Source organism: Myripristis murdjan, chromosome 10 (assembly GCF_902150065.1).
Source record: "Myripristis murdjan chromosome 10, fMyrMur1.1, whole genome shotgun sequence".
Lineage (NCBI taxonomy): Eukaryota > Metazoa > Chordata > Actinopteri > Holocentriformes > Holocentridae > Myripristis > Myripristis murdjan.
The window spans coordinates 16,379,867-16,403,925 of record NC_043989.1 but is presented as its reverse complement, the minus strand read 5'-3'; the positions used below and the strand labels follow the sequence as shown (position 1 = coordinate 16,403,925).

Below are 24,059 nucleotides of genomic sequence, written 5' to 3'. Positions count from 1 at the left end.
ATTTGTAGCTCCCAGCTGCAGTAGGCTATGTATAAATCAATGCCTTGGTGGGCTAGAGAGGGAGCAGTTATATTTACTCTGTTTCCTAGCTAGCAGCACTAGCTGTACTAGGGGGTAAAGGAATTCGATACACTACACTGGAAGGCTAAGGCTCTTTCTCTCCGACAGACGAATGGCAGTTCTGCTGATAGGGATAGACTAATGAAAGAATACTACGCAAGTCAAGCAAGAAAATGCACTCTGCAACACATCAACAAAAAAATAAAAAAGATTTCGGTCATACACCACAGGAAGAGAGAAAGTAAAACATAACTTCACACACATTCACCACCACTGCACACACACACACACACACACACACACACACACACACACACACACACTCACACACACACCACTGTCTGACATTACCAGCCTGGCCTTCTACCCATGAATATCCAGAACCTCTCTAAATTTCTAATGCATTTGAATTTGAATATAATTTATGAATTAAAATAAAGCACTTGTGTGTTGCTGTACTTCATTTGCAGTCTGTGTCTGCAGTGCTGAGTACTGGATTAAGGTTGATGGCAATGAATTATACATGGAGTCTGAAATGTAATTCTCTTCATTAGATGACAAATCTCTTGTTTGAATATTGCATACTGTGGTAATAATACTGCTTTTATCATTGGCCATGGGAGTTGTGGAGCTGAGGAGAAATAGTCCTGTCATCGTTGTAATGCACTGCTGCTAATTCATTAATTCAACTACCAAATCAAGGTCTTCAAATGCAGTTGTTGCTACATTAATTCTAAAATAAGAAAACACTGAACGTCGCCTTATCGTCAATGAGAGAACTGAGTGAAATTTGTGTGCGTGCTCGGGTGTGCGTGGCGTTCTGTTGACTTGCGTGTTTGTGTTTGTGCGCGTGTGTTTCTGTAGGCCATGAGAAATGAAGCCCCGGCCTGGTTAATAATAGTGGCCGAGAGGGTCTGTTAACGCGGCCCACTACATCACTCCTTAGCAGGGAGACATCTCCAGGGCTCCCTGCTACTGTGATGGAGTGTTGGGAGGGGAACAGGCTGGTAGAGGGAGCCAGTGATGGAGAGGGGATCAGAGGATGCAGGGCTGCAGGACAGATGAGATTCAGGCAATGCAGAGGCAAGGAGGTGAAAGGAGTGACAACAACAGAGGATGAAGTTATGGAAAGGAGAAAAGACTGGACAAAGTGCCGCATTGGAGGGCGCGTTTTTGTTTTTCTCCATCATTTCACCCATTTAAAAATAACAAATATCCAGGATCTGATGCACAGCAATTATCTCTTGTGCCATTTTGGTGAGTGCCTGTGTTGAAACCCAGTAGTTAACAGGGTGGGTTGATTGTGCTTTCAAGTGGGCACCTTCCATCACAAATGTTTAGTACAATTAGGCCCACAAATTCACCAAAAGAAAAATTTGTACACACAAGTGACATTTAAAATATATTTTGATTGATACTGCCTACAGCCTACAGCACATCCACATTACAGTTGCGATAATAAAATGCATTTCCAATGTCTGAATTAGAGGATATAAAATTCTATTTAGTTGGTGGCTGCAGCAAATAGCACTAGACTACACCAAAGAGAAGTATGATAAAAAATAATAATAAGAAGAAGAAGAAGAATGGTGTAAATATTACACAGCATATAGAGTGCCTGATGTAAAGTTATAATGAAAATAATTAAAAAATGAACTTGGGCATTACGAGGGTGTGTGGGACATAATAGCAATAGAACATTCTGATACAGACAAAAAATAATGAAAAATGTAACCTATGAAAATATACCAAAAATATGAAGCATTTGCAGTATAAAATAAGCAATAAATGTACAAAAACATCATGATATGGAATGTACAACATATTATGAGAGTCAGAATGTGAATAGAGTAAATATGAGAACTACAGCATTTACACGTTGCATGTTTATCACATTAATATTTTTTTTTTTTTTTTTTTTTTTTTTCCCACAAAAAAATCTCAAGGCTACAGAAGGCCAGTATACATTATGAAAACATTCCACCATAAACACTGAATTTAATTCAATTTACACATGTATAAAACATGTAGATTTATCAGAGAGCTCATACCATACACAGAAAAAGTGAAGACATGTGTAGGAATGCATGTAAATTGTTGTCCATTTTCATTATTATTATCCGAACAAATTGAAAGGTAGAAGTAGTGTATATACAGAAATGTGCACATACTGAAATACACAGAAACAAAGTATGTTCTGATCAGAAAGTTTATAAGATGAAATTTAGAAAGAACAAATAAAGCAGTTCAAGATATCAAAACAGAAACTACAGACTAATTCAGGCCTCCAAAGCGCTAATATGTGAATAGGATTAATAATAACAACAGGGCAACAAAGTATTTAGTTGATTTGCTGAAAAGGCTAAAGAGAAGACATGTTTTCTTGAGCTGCAGGCTGGTCACGGTTTGTTATGATATGTTCAATACATGTAAAACCAAGGCCAGCATATATGTTCAACATATTACCATATCATATTAATTCATGCTAGCTTCCTCTCACATGGAGCTGATCTTATTTACATGCTGCAGTGGGAAATGATAGATTAAAATAGAGGCGCTGCTACTGGATAATTCTTACATTTTAAAGTCAAGATTTTTTTTTTATTGGATTTATTAATTTGGTTTTTGTATATGAACTGACAGAGTCAAGCTGTGCTGCACATTTATATCGTGGCCCACCTTTGGAGAACTACTGCTAAAGAATGTCATCAAGTGTGCATTTACATTTTGGGCTATTTTGAAACATATTCTGAGTTATCTTTTTTTTTTTTTTTATCGTCACTTTTTGGCACACCTGCAACTCCACTGCACTGCTTCAGTTACTACAAATAAGTCACAACCAGTTGCTTGTGTTGCTGAAATGATGATGTGGACTTCCTTGAACCCACCTGTTTTGTCTTTGCCCAGCCTCATTTATTTTGAGCCTATTTTTAGCTGCACTTGTGAAACTAGAGAAAGTAAGTGTGGACAAAGTCCAGGCAGAGAACAAAACAGTGAATAGAATATTCTCCTAGAGAGACTGAACAGATTTGTATGGATGAGAGTGAATGCACGGGGTTATGTGAGGTTTTGAATAGATCCCTTCAAACGAATACTGCAGTGGGGGAGGATCTAGGAGGCGCAATGATTTGATTTTTTTTTTTTTTTTTTTTTTTTTTTATGACAATGACGGAACACCATAGTTGTCTGAGAAACAGGGTTTTTTTATGTTCTCCAAATGCAATTCATGTCATAACTCTTTATGGCAGAGAGCTGATGGTGATGGATAAAATCATTTGATTGATACGCGGACACTTCAGTGCTGAGGTGAGACAGGAGATGTGCATATGACTCTTATGCACACACACACACACACCTCCCAACGCACCCCCAACCCACTCAACCTTTGTGCCCCCCTCCCTCCAATATGCTCTCATTTTAGATAATGAAAGAAGTCTAGAGGGGGAAACCACTGCAGAGATCACTGATCCACTCTAAGTGAAAACCTATACTCAAGTTAATGTGAATACCCTCAAGGGAAGAGCACCTCTAATTGATTAACCACATTACCCGGCTAAGACTTGAACTCTCCTGTATGAGAGCAGCTCAGTATGGGCACCTTGAGCATCCAAGAGATATAGGTAATGAACATTTCCCTTACTGCGGCGCCTGCTATAGACTGTACTGCAGGTGTTTATGCACCTGAATTTACAGACTTGGTCCACTAGTGGCAGTGTTGAATCACAAATTTCTACTACCTCCAGCCTAGTTGACATAACTTTCTGTTGGAGGAAAAAAAAAAAAGAGCATTGAGAAAATAACACTGCAGCACAGAATGGCTTCAAGTTGTATCTCCTTGGAATGGAGACAAATGCAGGTGTGGTGTGATTAATCTATTTCTGTGTTCAGGGGTAAAACCTCTTTGTAAGAACAGTGAGCAGAGCTGATACGCTGCACAGCATGTGATGACTGTTCTTTCACTTAATGGCAGGGTTGTTATTCATTAGGAGATACATATTACAGTGGAGTGCCTCTGTTTCAGTTACAAGATACAGGGCCTATTTTCTTTTTTGGGGTTTACATAGTTTTCTGCGAACATTGCATAATCAAAGCCTGGGCCCAATGTTTCACTCATTTTGGATGGATGTTAAGCTTTAAGTATATTGCTTTCGCCTCCCCGCAGTGTTGACATAGACACGCGATGATTAATAAGACTTGTCTTCCTTTGAAGATGCTCATGCAACCCTCCTCACTGCACTGAAACAAGGCGCCACAGATTGAAATGCTCTTTGATCTTTCAGCGCAACCCTAAAAGACAATGCATTTACTGTCAAAAGTCATATACAGAGAGATGGTGGGAGATACTTTGGCTGCTGGAATAAAATATAGCAGATGGTAACATTAATGCCAGGACCGGTAGCCACTGCTATATATTCAGAGCTGGGCCTAGAACGTCAGCTGAGGTATTCAGGCCCTGCGGGAGGTTATATGTCCTGAGGGGGGTCATTGTAAATGCTGCTTTGAAATATTGAAAATTACCTTGAGTCTTTGAACGTTGTACACAGTGTAAATTGTTGATGAGTCAAAAGGAGCTCTTTGAAGAAGGAGCCTTTTGAATGTGTGGCGTTAAACACACACAGTGAACGCAGTATGAAAGCTATTTTTTCCTTCATTTTTTTGTGTACAGAAGGTAGCTTTGAATGTGGCACAGAACATCAAGGTGAAAGCATGTTTTCTCATTTCAACAGGAATGATTCCATATTACAAATGCATATCTACAGTGCATCCATTACTCCATGCGACTTAAATGAATAACAATTTCAGCTTTTATTTTGAGCACTTAAAGGGAAAATGGTCTCGCTACCTGCAGTTGTGGATGCTATTAGGCTGTGTTGCCGTGCTGCAATGTTATGACAGTGCCAGATGAACTTTTGTACACCAATTCCCTGGTTGGTTTTTAAGCTTGGCCACAGACTGTGCCCTTTGTTTTATGGGCTTGTAGATTGCTGGGAAACACATCAATCTCCTGTGGGTGCGATGCTGTATGTCGTCCCTCTCCGTGCCGTGTGACCCCATTGCCCTTCCTCTAGCGTCCACTGGGCTGCTCATCTCTGGTTCCTGGACCTCCGCTGCCCTGGTTATTAAAGAGCGCTGGGCGATATCCACCCCCTTCACCCCTTACTTTCTGCCCGCCCTCACTCCTCTTTGTTTCTCTTCCTCTCTCCTTCCCTCAATCTCTCTCTTTTTCTCTGCTCATTCACCTAGAATAGCAAGGGGGATTGCTGTTGTTCCATTCCTGTAATTCTGCCGCCGTCTCACGCTGCACCTGCAGAAGGACACAGAAACTCCCAGCATCCACCAGCTACAAACCTGCATTTCCTGCACAACATTACCTTTGCCAATGGGCGTTTTCTTACAGGATCTAACTGTAAAATGCATTTCCCACCAGTAATCATAATCCCATTACTTTGTTTTTGTTCCATCAATCAAACTCAAGAGTGGCAGGCTCACTGTCGGGTAGAGAGGTTGACTAACAAATGAAAGGCTGAAGCCGAAAGGCTTTATTCCAGCGGTTAAACAGTGATGACTGGTATTTTCTTTATGTTACCTTTTACTGCTTTTTACTCTAGTAGGTAAGGTCAACTATTAGCAAGGAAGACAAGACAAGGAAATGCTGTGAAGCACACTGCAACAGTAGAAAGCAACTAGAAAGCACTCAGTAGAGCTATGTAACTACTGATATGTTAGTTCGTTCTTTCTGGATACTCTAATAACACACACCCTGCCTCACCCACCTTTGGCCAGTCAGTGTGAAAAGTGATCTTCCTTTCCACAAAGTGTCATGGTGTTGTATGAATCCATCCAGGTATCACATGCATTTTTATGTGAGGCCGCGTCCACTGCAGTGGCCAATTAGTCTGAAAAGTGAGTCAGTTTTTCGTTACCCCAAGACCAACACTTCCACAAAGAGAATGTGTCCAACTTCATTCCATTACTTCTGCAAAGATAATGACTTTTTTGTCTTTTAATATCAAAATCCTGTCACTTCTGCATTTTGGAAACCAGTGTTTTTGGAATGATGATGTCATGCTCAACCTATATAGGCATGAAAAAAAAAAAAATCACAACAATCATGCTCCTCCCATCAAATACAACACATACATTAGTTTACCCTTTTGAAAGATGCCTCACTGATGTGTTAATCTCCACCCCAACAACCTGTTTCAACAAGAAATACATCACATCTGTCTGTTAGTCTAAGTTGAAGGCTCCTTGAATAAGAAATGCATAGGTGTAGGTGTATAGGAGTGTGTGTGCTTGAGTATGTGTTTCTCCAAGTGATGCAGGAGGACAAATTCTAATTACCTTGTGCAAACTGTCCAACATCTGTCATTTTCCCGCAGCTCTACTCAAAGAATCGGGTGCGGAGGATCTTATTCTTAGAGCCGACTGCTTTCCTCCTAACCCCTGATGTTTGCTTGAATAGAGCAGGTTTTGATTTTATAAGCCCCTCTGTGTCATTGCCATCAGATTAAGCTAAAGATTGTTTAAACCCAGCCATTGGCAAAGCTTCTGCTCTCTGGGGCTCTCACTCTCTCTCTGCCAGTACCTTTTAATGAAGATCCTCGTGCCCTAATAGAGTCCTCCAGTACTCCCATCAATTCAACTGCTCTTAACCCCACCTCCTTGTTGCCCCTCCCTTCTTCTTTCTGTCTCTCTCTCTCTCTTTTTCCCTCTGTTTTAATTGCTTGAAGGTCAATGACAATAATGTGACAACTTATTAGAAGCCCGGTTTGATGCCACTGATTTCATACCTCACTTTGCCACAGCCCTTGGTTTCCAGGCAATTACTGAGCATGCTATTTATTAATTTCGCGGTTCACGGAGCGTCGCACGCTATAAATAGTGAAGGATGATAGTGCAGTCATTCACAATGTTGGTGGCTCCTATCGATTTTGAGTGAGATCCTCTGGTGGGAAGGAATCTTCTTCCTCTTTCCGGCTGCTCACACTGCTGAGTGGAAATGTAGAGTGTTTGAAAAAATGAATCGCTGTTATCTGCAATAAGGTTTTACATCAGCCAGATTTTACTGTATGAAAGGAAACAAATATCTATCACAAGAAAAAAGAGAAATTGTGTTGTAATTACACAGAAAAAAAGCCACCATGTGTCCTGCTTTTATATTTTTTTTTAAAAACCGAAAACAAACCATTTATCTCCAAAAGGTAGCTGGCATCACCAATACAAGTGTTATACAGCTCCAATAATACAAGTGCAGGGTCCAATTATGTGTTGTTTCCTTCCAGCAAGACAAGAGCAAGCAGCAGCTCCAGAGTTTCCCAGAGCTGTTCTTCCAAAACACTCTCTACCTGCCAAAGTAATGTGTCTCTGTGTTATGGAAATCATTTAAACCTGTCAAGGCAAGAGTTCTGTGTGTTTGGAAACAATCCAATAAATTAGTCAAACAGAGAGCAACCCAGCCAAGAGTTTGACTCAGACACCTTCTGCTAAACAAGCAAAACTCATGGTTGATCTCTTCCTGGAAAAAAAAAAAAAGAAAAAAAAAATCCTCAACTGTCTCATATGCTATGCCTAATTTTCGCTCTTTGCCAAAAGTGCACATACCGGTTCAATTTTCTTTTTTGTTTTACTTTAAACAACTGTCAAATTTGATATCTTACGGATTGCCAAAATGTGGAAATCAACCTATTTGTTTTCCTCAAAGAATCCATAAATGCCTATTCCACACACAGCCTTCAGCATCCTTTTTTCAAGTTTCACTGCACATGAGTGGCTCTCTCACATCTGCCGCTCCTGCCTCTGCCTGAAGGTGTGAAAAAGGCTGGGGAACATGCACAGGACTTTGACCTTTAAAGTCAACAGCATAAATGTTGACTCTGGCTGTCACTGTTGCCTTGTTATCGTTTTTGAGCCACAACGCAGAAGCCATGGATGTCTCCTTAAACTTGCACCACTATATATTGGAGCATGGCACACCTGCCATTCACGGTGATGCGCTGGTTTGTCGACCTGTGCTTTTCATCTTCTCGGCATATTCTTAAAATCAGCGTGGGCTGCTGTCCAATAACACTAGTGAAGTAAATCATGCACCGAGTCAGTGAAAGGTTCACAGTTCAAGGTTGTCTGCATATCTCAAGTCAGTTGCATGTTTTTTTTTTTTTTTTTTTATTACAGTATGTATATACAACATGCAGGTACAGTATCGAACACACAGTCGTGTAAATCAAGCCTACGAGCACTCAGAGTGTTGACAGTGAGTTCCAAATCCCACTTTAATGGTTTTCTATATGAGGCTGTATATCTGAGGTGTTAACGTCCTGCCGGAGGCCATGTGTGTGGATGTGTTGTGAGTCTTTCTATGTGTGTGTTTCTGTCACATATAGCCCCGGCTGTAAAGTCCTCCCTGCCACAGGCTTTCCTGATTGAGAAGGTGGCTCCTTTTACGGTCTGGAGCGCGCTGAACTTTACGAGAGCGGCAGCAGTCCTCCCGTCCCGTGGCTTCCAGCTGAAATATCATGTTTGTTTATCTCTGGAGAGAATTTATTCTGCTGATTCATTGCCTGGCACTCCTGCAACGGCTGAAGGAATTCGATTTTCTCTTTATTTATTCGCTTCATTTTTCCTCCTGTGGAAGAGTAGTCCCTTGTGTGATACCGCGGGAAAACTTCCTTCCTCCTCGCTGTGGTCCCCTGTGAAATGAGATTAGAGAGCGAAAGGAAAACGAGAGATAGAGGACAAGGGACATAATAGAGTTGTTATTCATTGTAATCTTGGTCCTCCTGTTGTTGCTTTTTCCTTTCACTCTCAAAATAGGCCATTATATTATATGTTCATGTCAATATCACAATTCATCAAAGTGATCATGTTTTAACAGCAAAACAGTTGAATGTTGTTTTTATAATAGACTACTTTATACTGTTTTGGCCACGGTCTCCTTCCCAAGTACCTTAATAGGATATATTTACTATGCTATACATAAGGAGAAAAATATTTTGCTATTACTGGCCAGAGGTTGAAGCATATAATTCAGACATATTGTCCAATATATTACAATTACAGAGCTGGAGTGTACGCCTACTACCGTGAACGATGTATTCCGACTTATTATGGAAGTTTATGATTTGAGACGGATATGACTTGATGTGATCTCAAACTCATTAAAAATGACATTGAGAAATGATGAATTGCTGTGAAATTGTCTGCATGTGAGTGTGTGTGTCTGTGTTGAATGCGAGCGCATGTGTGCGTACATACGGTGTATGCATCCCAGCCGGCGCAGGTCATCCATGCTGAATGGCTTTGGAGGGGTGTTAGTCTAGTTGTGAAGTGGCTCACAGACCTGTGAAATAAAATAAGTAAAGGATACTAAAGCAGGTAGCCAGCTGTGATTTACCATGCAAACACATTTCAGACACAGACTTCCCTAAATCCCTCTGTCTGGGCTCTGTCAGAGCTTGGACGCCAGAGCAGCATGCATGTTGAATCAATATGCCCTTCCGTTCTTCTGGGCTGGTGTGGTTCAGCGGTGGGACAAACCCGGTGCTGGTGTCAGGGCTGCAGGGAGTGCAGGACACAACTTTGCCATTTTCTCACTCTTCCTGCCATTTTTCACGCATCCAATGTGCAATCAGCTCGACGTGCAACCTCTTGGCATCACAGATCGCACGGACAGCCCCTTAAAGCAGGGGGAAGAGACCCCATGTCTGACACACTCCTCTGGCAGCTAAGGTCACATGGACTTCACATCCAGGTCACATGGTACCTGCATGTGTCTTGCTCCAGCTCAACTCCACAGGGAGCCATGAAGGACTGCATCATGAGGCAGGAGACCAAATATACATGTGACAGACACAGTACAGGACAGTTTGTGAAAACCTTCCTATATTATCTTTGGGGTAAATTTGATCTAATTCAGTTTTTCTTCCAATTCAATCATTTTTCTTTGCTTCATGTGTAAAGACTTTTCCTAATATAATGCGGACAACTGTTTAAGTTGAGTTTAGCTGTAGAAAACAAATAATAATTAACATGAAATTTTATAATCCTCAGACACATCACACGACATGAAGGAGTAATTCCCAGAAGAATTCTGATGTCTAGAGGAAGGCAGAGTTGACAAAAAGAAAGAAAGAAAGAAACAAACAAACCAAAAAAAAAATTGATTTTAATTCTTATACTTTTCTGGAGGCTTTAATTACTGGGGTCAAGTTGATCCCATGAGTAAAAAAATGTTAGTAAATTTGAAGATAACAAGAGGGTTAAATACCAGAATTTGTGTTTCATATTTAATTGTTTTCTGCCTGTCTGAGGCAGGGGTACGGCACACTAATGAGTGTGCCGTCTGGAATTTTTGGAGCAGCAGGAGATTGGAGAATTTCAGTTATCTATCCAGACACAGTCACAGTATTGTTATTTGTCTCAGTTACAAACTAATTGCAGTTCCAGAATAGTGCTAATACAGATGTTTATACTCTAGTATTAGAAATAATCATTGGAATTTGCTCTGTATTATTATTATTATTACTTATATTTATTTTATCATTATTTTTATTATTTGGCAGAGTCAAAAACACTCAGTGGTGCTTTGTTATTTTCATTATTTTCAAACTGGTGTACAAATTGCCAGCAGAAAGGTGGAACTGCATACATATAGGAAAAATACTGATATAATGGTTGCTTAATGATTCCGAATCATAAAACAAAGCCTTTTCTTTCAGCAATAATCATGGAAGATGGATACATTCAAATGAGCAGGCTTCTATACTTGAACCGAGCCTGCTTCAATAAACGAGAAGTTTCAGTTTTTTGCAACTTGTTCTTTTGTTCCTCTTTCTTTCATTGTGAATCTAATGGCAGAGGATACTGGTTATTTAATGTAGTGTGAGTCAGGAACCTGTAGCTGGACTATAATTGTCCCCCAGGGGCACTTACACTGTTTCAGCTAGGTAAACACTTGGTGCCTGTAAGCCTATTGTGAATTATATCAAAGGAAATTAGATTAAAGCAATTGGATTTTCATGGTAAATTACTCTTTACCCCTCAAATGACCCACTCAATGAGAGAACAGAGCCACAGGCTGGTCCAAATAACTGTAAACTACCTGCCTTGCTGTGTATTTTTACAAACGGCCTTTAGAGAGGTGGGATGATTCAAAAGATATTGTATGATACAGGCCTCCTTTATCACCGCTGACTTCAGCAAAATGATACTAAAACTGCATGGTTGTTTGGGAACCTTGCACTGTTTTCACACTATATGGCGTCATATTCGATATACCAAAAAAAAAAAAAAAAAAAAATGTTATGTATTAAGGCTTTCGGTTTGTTTGTCTCAGGATGAAGTGGTGGTAATGGATGCTTCACTTGATCAGCGAACGACATGAGAAAATAATATGCCATGAAAGTGACTTTTCATTTGCTGGCAGCACACATAACCACATTACACGCTAAAGACAAGAAAAGCAGAAGGACAAAATTAAGGGTTGTTTTCTCTGATAGCTGTGTATCTAATTTGCATGACTTTGCATAATATTGTCCATAAAAGCAATAATATTCATATTGTGACAGTCAAATCATATTTTCCTTGATAAGACATCAGCATTAATGTTATTTGAATTTAAGGATAAAGGGGTCTGCCGTCGGGGCAAAGGACAAGGAAGAGAGGGGGAAACAATGGAGAAGAAGAAAGCCTTACAATCTGTTTAGACACCCCTGTTGAGCTGTGATCATGTCTTTAGCACTTCTCTCCCGAGGTCTGCTGATTGAATAATTGAAGTTAGTGATATCTGTTCTCATCAAGACAGCCCGCACAGTCTCCTCTTCTACATATCTAATTTAGTGTTATTAACCAAATTAGAAATCGAGAATTCAACTGGGGAGGAAAGTGGATGATGGGTTCATTTTATGCTGAATAATAATTGTGATTCTTTTCGCATCTGATACACAGTGACACTTATTCTTAAAGATTAACACCCCATTAACTTCATTCAGACATCGAGTGTACATCTAAAAGGGTTCATTTCACTCCTTTACTCCTCTTACTTACAAGGTGCTAGGGCTGCGCAATTAATCGAATTTTATTTTCAATCATGATTTTGGCTTTCAACGATTATGAAACGTTAATCGAGATAAGAAGATTATTGTGCCGCATTCTCTTTCGCAGTGATTCTCTCGCTTTGCCTTGTCTTGTAAATCCAGCGCACCCCTTTCCTTCCTGCAGTGATTCACGTTTTCTTTTAGTTCAGCTTGAGCCAAGATGAAGAAAGAGAGTCTTCAGTCGACAAGAGAGGTAAAACCAATACAGTTGTTTGGAAACACTTTGGTTTCAAGGAGTCGGATGAGGAACAACAACAAATACAAGGCCCGATTTGCAGTATGTGGGAGTAGTGAGGCTTTTCACTAGCTTTACGGTAACTTCGCTACAATTAAAACAATTTAGCTTTCCGTTGCATAAACAAGACTGTAATTTCTTGGCGGCTGCTGTGTTTATTGCAGTGAACAAACACGCTGTTACACTTCTTGCTGTTACCCATTAACTGCCCTGCTTTTACACCACTCTTTCTGCTACTGACACGTACCTCATCTGCTTCAGACTTACACGTGCACCTCTCACGGAGGCACCCGCAATCCAACAAAAAACACAGAACAGTAAAGCTCTCCTGACCTCTTCAAGACTAGGTCAAAACCTAGTATGTGACTGGACAGTGACCACGTTTAAAAACAGCTGTTTTCACCTTGTTTCCGGGCACAGTAGTTTTCAAACTTTGATTATTTATACACTTAAGTAGCAACGATATTTTGGTTTTTCATAGAGTAAAAGTTCTATATAGTTGGATTTTTTTCACCTCACCTGTGTGGAGGGTTCAGGCAAGCTGATTTGATACTAAAGGGAAATGTCAATGCGAGACTTGTGAAACGTGTCATAGCTGATAATCTATCCGTGTTTTTTTTTTTTTTGTTTTTTTTTTCTCAGTAAATCTCTTAGTTACACTACTGTTGTTCATTTGAAGCAGCCATTTCGAGTTGGCCTTGTTGTGTTAGTGTGTGATAAATCTGGAATGAGCAGCAGTCAATGGGTGGAACCACTGTAAACACCCCCTTTTGGACGTAATAGAAAACTGTTTGCGCTGATTCATTTTGAAAGAGCAGTGGTGTAATTTAATCACTCAGTGAGGCAGTGACTCAGTGACTAAGTGACAGACATTTGCATCTGTAGAGCTGGCCCCACTGCTGCAGTCCAGCCAAAAAGACAAATTCAATAAATGCATGATGTTTCCAAAGTCAGTGAGTAATCATGTTGAATAATTGTAATCTCAAGATTGACCAAAATAATCATGATGATGATTTTTGCCATAATCAAGCAGTCCTACAAGATCCAGTAGGTTAGGTATCTCCATACTTGCTCTTGATTTCACTCCCTCTCTCTTTCACATGATTCTTAAACATGGCCTGCCTGACTTTGGTGCATGTGTGTGTGTGTGTGTGTGTGTGTGTGTGTGTGTGCATGTGTGTGCACAGGAGCACGAGATCGAGAGCGTTTGGCATCTTGGTGAAAAACACAAGACTAATTACCTCCTGAAATAATTTAATGTCAGCCCTAGTGTGGGCTCCCCTCAGCAGGACAGCTGAACAGGCCCGGCCCTCTGCTGGGAGATTCATCTCTGTCAGCTTAGATAAACCTGCCGGCCGTCACAGCGCTGGCACACACACCCTCTTTCTGGACCCAAAAAACTGCCTGATGAAGCTGTCCTGTCTTGCCTCCACTGGAAAAAGACAGGAGGCTTAAATGAACACGAGCTTTCATTACTGCTTCCCTTTTTAGCACTGAGTAGATGCATCTGTTTGTGTATTTTTTTTTTTTTTTTTTTTTTTTTTTTTTTTTGTGCAAATCACCTTTATCCTCCACAGGCCTAAACAGCTGCCATCATTCTCTGCTATGTCTGCTGGACCTGTCAGGTTGGGGGAAATTAGGGGTTGGAGGATTTTGATAGGTATGAGAGTGTGAGTAAATAAGCCATGTAAGCATTACATGTCCACAAGAGGATTTTCATATCACAAATGTCAGGAAATCAGAAAATATAGTGTATCCTCTTGTTTTGTCCCCTTTTCATGCTAGTAAGTTGGTGACTGAATACTGTGAATCCTCTTAAAATGCACTGAAGGCAAATATCAAAGTGATCATGCAGTAACAAAAAGCAAGTGACTAAACAACATCTCACTTTCACAGTACCACCAGAAAACACATCACAGTATTATATGTCATGTCTGTCTTGAAGATGTAGCCTGTAATTGACTATGATTGCATATGATATGATTGTTTGCAAAATAATGATTGACATAGTGATCCACCAATCTATGTTTAGTATCCGCCTCTAGTCTGACATTGGTGGAACATTGCACTAGGATTACAGTATAGCTTTTTTTTGCAGCAATTTGACACTTGAGAGGGGCCCAAAACAAAAGGATGTTGTTAGAGCATCGCTGAAGCAGATAGCAGCATCTGCATCTGTGGTAGCATTAATCTTCAAAGTTTGTCAGATATAAAAGCGACAGAAGCTAAAGAGGAGCTGGAGTTAACCCTGATGCAAATTGTCACTTGCACAGGCCTGGCTAGCCACATGGTAATCCTACCATCATCAAGACTTCACAAGAGTTTTTGAGATTCATTTGTAGTATGAGGATTTCAAATAACTGGATTCCATGTGGCCCCCTTTCTTCAGTGACTTGGAGAATTTTAATGCAAGTGTAATGGATAACTAAATTGGATTTGCAATTTGAAATTTAAGAAAATTTAGAGCAAAATAATTGGTATAAGACCCAGTGCATAACAGCCTTAGCTTGGTGAAAGACCACAATTTCCATGGTGATTTACACCACAGGCTGTTTTTGATCGACCAGCCAGTTCTCTGTGATAAAAATAGTGTCTAACCAGATTGTAACTACTGCTCTGATCTCCACAGTTCTGCAGCATTTTAGAGATCCCCCAATGGCGACTGCTTGAAAAAGCAGTTTATCGACGCATACAGTAAGATTACGCTTCTTTCAAGCTGATGCTCAGGGTATAAGGAGACTGGGGCTGTTACAGAGTACATAGTTCACAATGTAATATGTGTCAAATTGCCACGTGAGAACAAGAGCCGTTGGATCCTGTGATTGGTCAGGAATGGGCAAAAAATAAGAGTGGTATGGAAATGTACATGTCTTTTTCAATGCTGAGATTGAAACATCAGCAATCACTAATGGTAGTAATCACATGGAGCCTTTTTCCAGGGGATAATCAGCCTGCTTGATACAAATCAGCTGCAATCAACAACAGAGGGAAGTAAAATGAGTTGTTAATGGCGGTAAAATCACTTGTTGAACCACAGTATCCTATTACTAGCCATCCCAATAACCTGTTCTGGCATCCCGCTATGCAGGTAATAGCAGTGACATCACGCTGACATCAGAGACAGGGACATTGGAGTGATTGATAATCAACTCATCTACACAGTGGATCACTCATACGCTGGGATGCAGCTTATCTTGGGTGCGTGTCCTTGTGCTCCAATCAAATGGCACCTATTGTGCCTGTCACAGTCCAGTGACTGATAGCTGCTTAAGATCAGTCATCCTTTGCAGATTAATGCTCAGTATCTTCCAAACAGTCACGTGCTATTAAAAGTAGAGTAGTTCCCTCAGTGTGTGCACGCGCATATCTTAGGCACAAATGGGACACACGCATGTACAGACAGAAATCTAGTTAAAGGACATCAATAGCTCATCCCCAGCATTATCTGACCTGTTCCAAGCTTCCCTTTGATCTTCTCCTATTAGTTTAAGCATGGTGGCTGTGCTAGATTATTTAAGGCTCATAGCTTAAAGGCCTTTAGACTGCTGAATCATCCTTCTCATTTCAAGGACTTGTGCAGTAATGACGTCGAGATGTCTTTGATCTCAAGAAAACAGAAATATGCAGTGACTATGTATTGCATTTTGAAAGGATGCTTATGGATAGATGCATATAGTTTCATGCAGAGACGATGCTGGACTGATATGTTAATGCGTATATAGGCAGTTGTGTATGCATAGATTTAATACATGTGTGTGGTGTTGTTGCATGAATCTGAGTTGTGCGTGAAATACATTGGTTTTCCCACCCAAGCAAGCAAAGGGATTAACTTGTTAGTGGCACGATGATAGGCAAGCAGAGATGCAGACAAGTTGCGTCTCTGATTTGATGGGCATGGAATACACACAAACACGAAATCTTGGTGATGCCCCGATGCCTTTTTATATGATGAGCAATGGACATAAAGGGCAGGATTGAAGAGCATCGCTGTTCAAAATTGTCTACACGGGCTTTGGCTTTTGTTTCTGATTGATGGAGCGAGAAATTCAGACACACAGATTCAACAATGTTTTGACGAAGGAGACTGCCACTCTCCGTTCATTTATAAGAATTTCGTTTTGCTCACCCTTTCTGTCTTTCTCTCTCTCTTTCTTCACCATTGCTGCATGTCTCCCTCACTTTTTTACACTTTTGTCTTCTTAGATCCATTTCTTAAAGGTCAGACAGACTGACAGGTCTCTGTAGTTACAGAGACTTTCGTCAGATTTTCGGACTGTAGCTGTGAATAAAAAACGTGAAGGCATAACATTGTGACCACTTTGTTGTTCTCAAAAAAAAAAAAAAAAAAAAAAAAAAAAAAAAAAGACTGTTCTTCTGTGCTGTCCTTGGGACTTTTATTTGATGACATTCCGGTATCCATCTAAAGTTTTCTCTCGGATCAAATTTTATGACACCTCAGGTACCAGGGCTACACTTTATTAATGTCTTTCTGCTGAGTGGTAACACAGCGGCCTTCAAGGATACACAAGCAGTTCTCATATCAATATGTTCAAGTCAACAAAGGTAATCACCCTTGTTCAAACGTGAATATTTCACAATTGCCCTTGGCTCAGCAGTTACATCTAGCAACATTATTTCCCTGGTGTGTGTTTCACAGTCATTTACAGGGTACTTGCGGAGGTTCAGTGGCTTAGACAACAGCCCGGGTGATATTTCATGACACAGGTGAATGTAGTTTTTATTTTTTATTTATTTATTTTATATTTTTCGGGGAGAGTAGGAACGAATCACTCCTCAGCATGTAAATGCTAACAGATGCAGGGCACTTGCCCCAAGACTCAATCTCAGTTCTGAAATTGAATTCCTATTCTGTGTGAATGAGTGAAACAGCTTTGGGGAGATGTCATTCAAATTTCCCGTGGAATGTGAGAGCCGGAGCTTGAAATACAACCCAGAGTCAAACACAGGCTTATTCACCTGCCCCTCACCTTGTCATCCATTTATCCCCTTTCTCCTCTCCCCGCCATTCCCCTTTTTTTCCCCAACCAGACCCCCTTCTTCTTATCCTACAAATTAATCCCTTCATGAACAGCACACAGAGGAAAAAGGAAGAGGAATTGAGAGAGTGAAGGATGATAGAATCCTAAAGCTTTAAGGCGAATGCTACTACAGTATCTAGGTGGTGTAGAATGAGCTCCATTATTGCTCTCAGGGCTCAAATTGAAAACATTACTGCTCCCATTCACAGTCCTCAGACACAGAGGATGGTCTTTATTTCCAATCTCAGTCTCCTTTCTGGTTGAAGGAGCGTCCGCCCTCTGTGTGTGTGTGTGTGTGTGTGTGTGTGTGTGTGTGTGTGTGTGTGAGAGGCAGAGAGAGAGAGGGTGTGAGTGAAACACACAGAGAAGGAGATGAAGAGTGTATATATGTGTGTGTGTGTGTGTGTGTGTGTGTGTGTGTGTGTGTTTTTCCTCCATGAGTGTGTGTCTCAATAAAGTCATCACTGCTGGTGCCGTGCATATAGGTGACCTCTCTGGAGGCTTCCCATTACCCCCCGCCATTCAGAGATGGAGACCCCAGTGCATTTTTAAAGACTGCTTTTACATCACAAAAGGTATGGCATTAGCTGCCAGTGCTGTGAAGTTGACCTTGTAAGGCAGGACAACATCAGTATGCATTGTATTTCTCACAAAAGGACATAGTGCCATATACTGAAGAGGCTCTAAATGAATGCAGTCACAACTTACCTACAAAGACTTGAATAAAGCACCTGATTAGCCAGGAGTCCTTGTCTCCTTTGCTTTCAAGTTCTAGCTTTTCACATTTCCACGCTGCTTTACAGCTTCATATCGTATTTTGGCTTGAAGCCAATGTACAGAATCCTGAAGACAGTAACACACATTTGAATTTGTATTAGCCATATATATTTGTCTTTCAACATTTAGAGTATGAACCATGAACTATCTATCTATCTATCTATCTATCTATCTATCTATCTATCTATCTATCGATCTATCGATCTATCTATCTATCTATCTATCTATCTATCTATCTATCTATCTATCTATCATATGTGTGTACCGTTTTTTTTCCGCTGCTGTACTATGTGCCAACCTGTCTCACGGCTCATTTCTGAGAGGCTGTTTACCTAAAAGCAATTCTATGGAAGTAGAAAGGTCACACCTCCCCCATCTCTCCTCCACCCCTGTTTTTCTTCTCACCCCTCCCTTTCTTTCTGGGGGAGGCTGCCAGATTGCTTTAGCCTTTTTAGCAGAGCTAGCTGACAGACAGACAAGGCGCTGACAAGGTCACAGCCAGTAAAAGTATTAATGATGGAAACACAGGGCTGTAGGGGAAGATGCCAGTACAAATCAAGATGTATAATGCACCCTCTATAGCTCCATTATAAAGAAATTCTCATTCCCGCTGAATCTAGTAGTTATGTTATAATGAAATACAGGCCAGATAGGACACATGCATGGAAAACAAACAGCAACACCATGCCTATCGGGTGGCAAGTTGGGTAGGGAGATTGGTCAGACATTGCTGGTTCAATCTTTTGAGCTAAAAGTGCTCTAAACTGCTGAAATGACCCTTCTCAAGTGCACCTAACGAGCCAAGTGTATGTTCTGTAAGGATAGTTAATTTAAGGTAATTTTAACTAAATACTATGGAACAATGCAGTGAGCACTTACTTGCAATTTGCCATTGGACTTAATGGATCCTTGAGGAAGAGAAAACATCTGCACATTTACATCAATGCAGTTTTCACTCATTTCATTTCATTCATTCATTAGTGGCCTGAGAGAAATTGCATTAATCTAAAGGTGGACACATCTTCCTGTTTCCTTGTAGGAACGTGTTGCAGCCAGTGACATAATAATTTTCCCGTTCTTATTGCAATAAAAGTCGAGTGTAATAACTGGCTATACAGTGTCACACTGATCTCTTTCAAATAGCTGCTCAAAAACCTAACCACACACACGCACACACGCACACACACGCACACACACACACACACACACACACACACACACACACACACCTACTCTCTCTCTAAGAATTATGGCTGTTTATTTGTTTGTGCTACTTGATGGTTAGACTTACCCCCTGCCCTGCCTTCTATCCCTTGAGAGAGAGAGAGAGAGAGAGAGGGAGAGAGGGAGAGAGGCCAGGTTTTTGAGCAGCTTTGTGAAGGAGACAGCAGTGAGGTTGTTGTTTTTTTTTTTTGTTTGTTTGTTTTTTGTGTTTTAACTCAGCTAATGAATGTAATAACGTAATGTAATCACTTATGTGCTAAAAAAAAGTTTTACATTATTGGTTGAGACATTTATTAGGTCATTATTATTTTGTTTTATTTTATTACATTAAGTAATAACATTACTGACTTTTATTACATTATGAATGTAAAAAATTATTTTGTTATTGGCAGTTATTTACACTTATCACATTAACGGTAGTTATTACATGACTGGCTGCTACGACACATTGTGCATTTAAAGTCGCCGTCCAAAACTGAAAAGGCACCTCTGACACCTGAATTCTCCAGTATCTCTGTAACATTGCCATTACATTTGTCTCCAATCACAGACTTCATTATGGCATTCATCATCATTTCCAAAAGCTGCACACTTATTGGGCACTTCCTTATTGGGCCGGTAGCAGAAACACAGGTTGGGAAAGGTAATCCCCTCTGACTGACAGCTTGAATAGAGGGTGCGTGCCCCGGAAGAAAAGCTAATTGGGCTAAATGGAAGATTTACATTAATGTTAGGCAATGGTGTCTCTCTTTTCATACTCGAGACAAAGTAGGCAAACACTTCCTCGCAAAGGTTAAATTACGCTGTTTACGTGGACCTCTGTGTGTCATCCACAGAATGACCTCGATCTTTCACGATCCATCCTATTCTGCCGAGAATGTGTCCTTGCAGGATCACAACAATGTGCCGAGCTGAAGTTCAATCTAAAAGTGTAGTTTTCTGAAGTTGAAAAGCACCTCCATCGCTATTTTAATCCAATCCGGAATGAAGGTGTCTTACGGTCAGCAAAGCCACAATAAAGAAAATTACATCATTCATCGCCGGAGAAAAGCGAATTTAGAGGGGTTTCATCAGTTGTGTTTTTTTTTTTTTTTCCGGAGTTAGACTTGTGCTTGTAAGCGGGATGTATCCAACAATGAAAAATGATGTTAACAGCTATCTGTGGGCAGTGGCTAAGAACCTTTGGAACACTCCTAAGAGAGATATTCTCTTTTATTGTCCTGCTTTCTTGCCTCTCTGATGTTTCAGGGCTTAAGGCGACATCGCTCACTGCACAACAGAGGTAGTGAAAGGCCTGAACAGATGCGCCTGGCACAGAAAAAGAGGGAGGAAGCTGACAAAAAGATAGATGATGAGATAAGAGAGGTGAAAGAGATAGATAAAGATAGATAGAGATTGGAAAAAGAGAGACAGAACGAAAGGAGTAGTGGCATGATGCCAGTCCATTGCCTTACCTTGTTATCTTCATCCTACGCAGAATTAAATTTATCTGCACACCAGACAGGAAGTATCAAAAACACCAGGATTTCCAGAGTTTAGTCCTCTCCCCAGCGCACACAACTATGAATAACACCAAATCATGATATTGCTCGTTTGTTTGTTTGTTTTGTGTTTGATCCACGATTGCTTCATGAGGTCACAGAGTCTGAACAGGAAATCAATCCATCTACTCATACGCCATCTCTGTCTCTTATCTCATCTCTTCTCCAGAGTTCTTTGTGCAAACCCAATCAACATGATAGTGCTAAGACTAACACACACACACACACACACACACACACATGCAAACACACACAGCTAAATATGCAGATGAAATTATAACCATTTTCCCAAAGCTCATGGGTTGATGATGGAGATGGGTGTTGTACTACATTAATTTTGTATGCATCATGCTGCATCATATTTTATGAATACAGTGGATATTTTGGGATATGTGGAAAGAATTACAAAGGAATTCAATATATCTTTCATGTCAACTACTTGTGCCACAATAGTATCATGTCACACTACATGGTTTCACAAAGTACCCTCACTGGCATTATTTTCCTTGTTGAACAATGGTTTTCCATAGTGCTATATGCACACAAACTGAGATTAGAATACATTTCGTTTGTCACAGCATCCATACTCACTATTGTGACGCAGTGATGCAAATACAATGTGAATCTGTAATGTTTATGCATAATAGTGCCCATACATTATTGTCGGCAGGGGATGGAATGTGATGTTCATATACAGTAATGTCCAAGTACATCAGTTAGTATGTCACTCTCTCGGTGGGATCAAATGCCCAATGAAACATTAGTTTAGCAAGAATGTCAGAGCCAGTTTACTGTGAAATGCAAACCCACTTACATCTTCTGCACAGGATGAGAGAAACATTATTCACTGTGCTCATTTTTTTATGTGTGCGCACAGTGACAGTTGTTAGAGCCTGCAGAGTTGCTGAGCAATATGTAGTAATTTATGTTTGAAAGGGAAGCATGAATATGTATTGGCTTGTATAACAATTATAAAGGCCTCCCCCACTTTGTGATAAAACTCCCACACAGCTGCCGCTTTATCTATCACATTGCTCTTCAAGGTTATCACAAACACACGACACAAAGTGCTCCTACCCAGCAAATAAAGTGTGGAAACAGAAAACGAACCAAAACCATCAGTCACCAATTCTATTTCCCAGCTCTGGGAGGTGGTACAGCCGGAGGGGAGGAACGCTGACTTACACACCTCCACTTAGCCCCAGCTGAGAGCCCCCCACCACCCCTGAGATAGAGTTACCACAGGGGGCCACTTGGAGGCTAAACGCCCTTCTCCAACAGGCCCCTCAGGGCCCCATTGTACATTCGTCCCTCAGTGGGAACCCTTGCCACTGCAATCTCTAGCCAATCACCTTCCCCAGAGACAGTCTCATTTGTGTAGACCCTGAGTGAACTTTATATGGCTGTAAAACAAAATTCACACGCATTCTACAAAGACTGTTGGATTGTTTATCTGTCAGCAAAAAAAACACAAAGTATGATATAATGCGTTGGAGCTTTGTAGACAAGTGATCAAACTTGAGTTTTAAGGCCGTGCTGTCTTCCTATCAAAATGCCTGAGCTTGTTTATGGAAGTGAAACTTGCAGAAGAAGGGAAGAGCGTGATGACCTGACTTGTCTCACCTGTTCCAATTCAAGTCGGCGTTTCACTTTCTCTAACTCCTGCCTCTCCCGTGTTGTTTGTCTTTAGATGTGAGATCTAGTCGGTGACACTGTGGGTGGAACACTCTGAAGCGTTGTTATCTTTCTCTTGGGAACATGGCTTTGTGAAGGAATTTGCCATCAGACGGCGGCGCTGCCTTTTAAAAGCGATCAGGCCCTGCAGGCTCTGCACCCTGTGGCCTCCAGCAAAAGGCCAAATCTATGTGCCTTTACCTAGAGATAGGCTCTCATAGCAGGGGATGGATCAGGCCTATCAACCCCTCTCCCCCCTGCACTGACTCACGTGATAACACCTACTGTATGTCCTCAAAGCCCGAAGCAGGATAGCGGCTCCACAAAGCGTCATGAAAGATAATTTACCACCCTTTCTTTGCATTCAACTTCCTTATCACAAGCAGACGGGAGTCTTTTACTCTGTCAACCTTCCTCTCTTTCTGTCTCCCTCACAGCAGGCATAAAATAATAAGGCAACGGTTAAGATTTAAACTACTGTATTTGATAGAATTTCAGAAGAACTGGATGCTTGTCATTTTCAGACACACTGGTGCAATTCAAGTTAGTTGACTGATGGAAAAGTGAGACTTGAAGGTCAGTAGAAAAGGTCAAATATATCAGATCTCTTTTCAATCAGTCTTTCATGTTCAGCAACAGTGTACACTGGCAAATACTATCTTACTCTATATGTATAATATACTACTGACTATGATAGGCCATCATTTGCTCCCTGCAGTGTATCACATGAAGGGATTTTCGCTTTGCCAGTCCCATGTGCTGTCCATGGAGCCATGAATGTGAGCTGTCACTATGGACAAAAATGCATGTAAAAAGCATGTTTTGTCGGGATTTAAGCTTCAAATGGCTGTCGTAGATCCAGTCAAATACAACGTTCCACAGGGATCTGTGCCGTTTCATCTCCTTCCTGTCTCCTTTTCCCAGACGGCAGGGTCTCTAACTGTCTGTCAAACTATGTGTGCCTCTGTGTGCGCGTGTGTGTGTGTGTGTGTGGTGTGTGAGAGAGAGAGAGAGTGTGTGTGTGTGTGTGTGTGTGTGCGTGTGTGAGAGTGTGTGTGTGTGTGTGTGTGTGTGTGTTTCTGTCTGTCTAGGAGACACAAAAAGAACAGCTCTGTCAGTGTCACTACACCAACACTCCCTCATGGACTCAATCACTAACTAGGTTACTATGGATCACAGCGTCTCCATCGTTTCACTGGAAATCTTTTATATCTCTCTCTCTGGCTGTCCCTTCATCTATCTGGTGTGAATGACACGGTATATGCACGTATACTCACTCACACACACAAGCTGCCTGCTCCACATAAGCCAGACTAGTACATTAAGGAATTAAAATAAATTTTCATTTATAACCTCAGGTAGTATTGTCATTATTTCTTCTCACGTCATACACATGTAAAACAACACATTTCAT

General features: G+C 40.8%; 1 long non-coding RNA gene across 1 annotated transcript in view; it reads left to right on the top strand.

Moving 5' to 3' along the window:
* Nucleotides 1–24,059, top strand: part of LOC115366108 (uncharacterized) — a 106,345-nt gene that overhangs the window by 69,148 nt on the left and 13,138 nt on the right. The window lies entirely within an intron of this gene.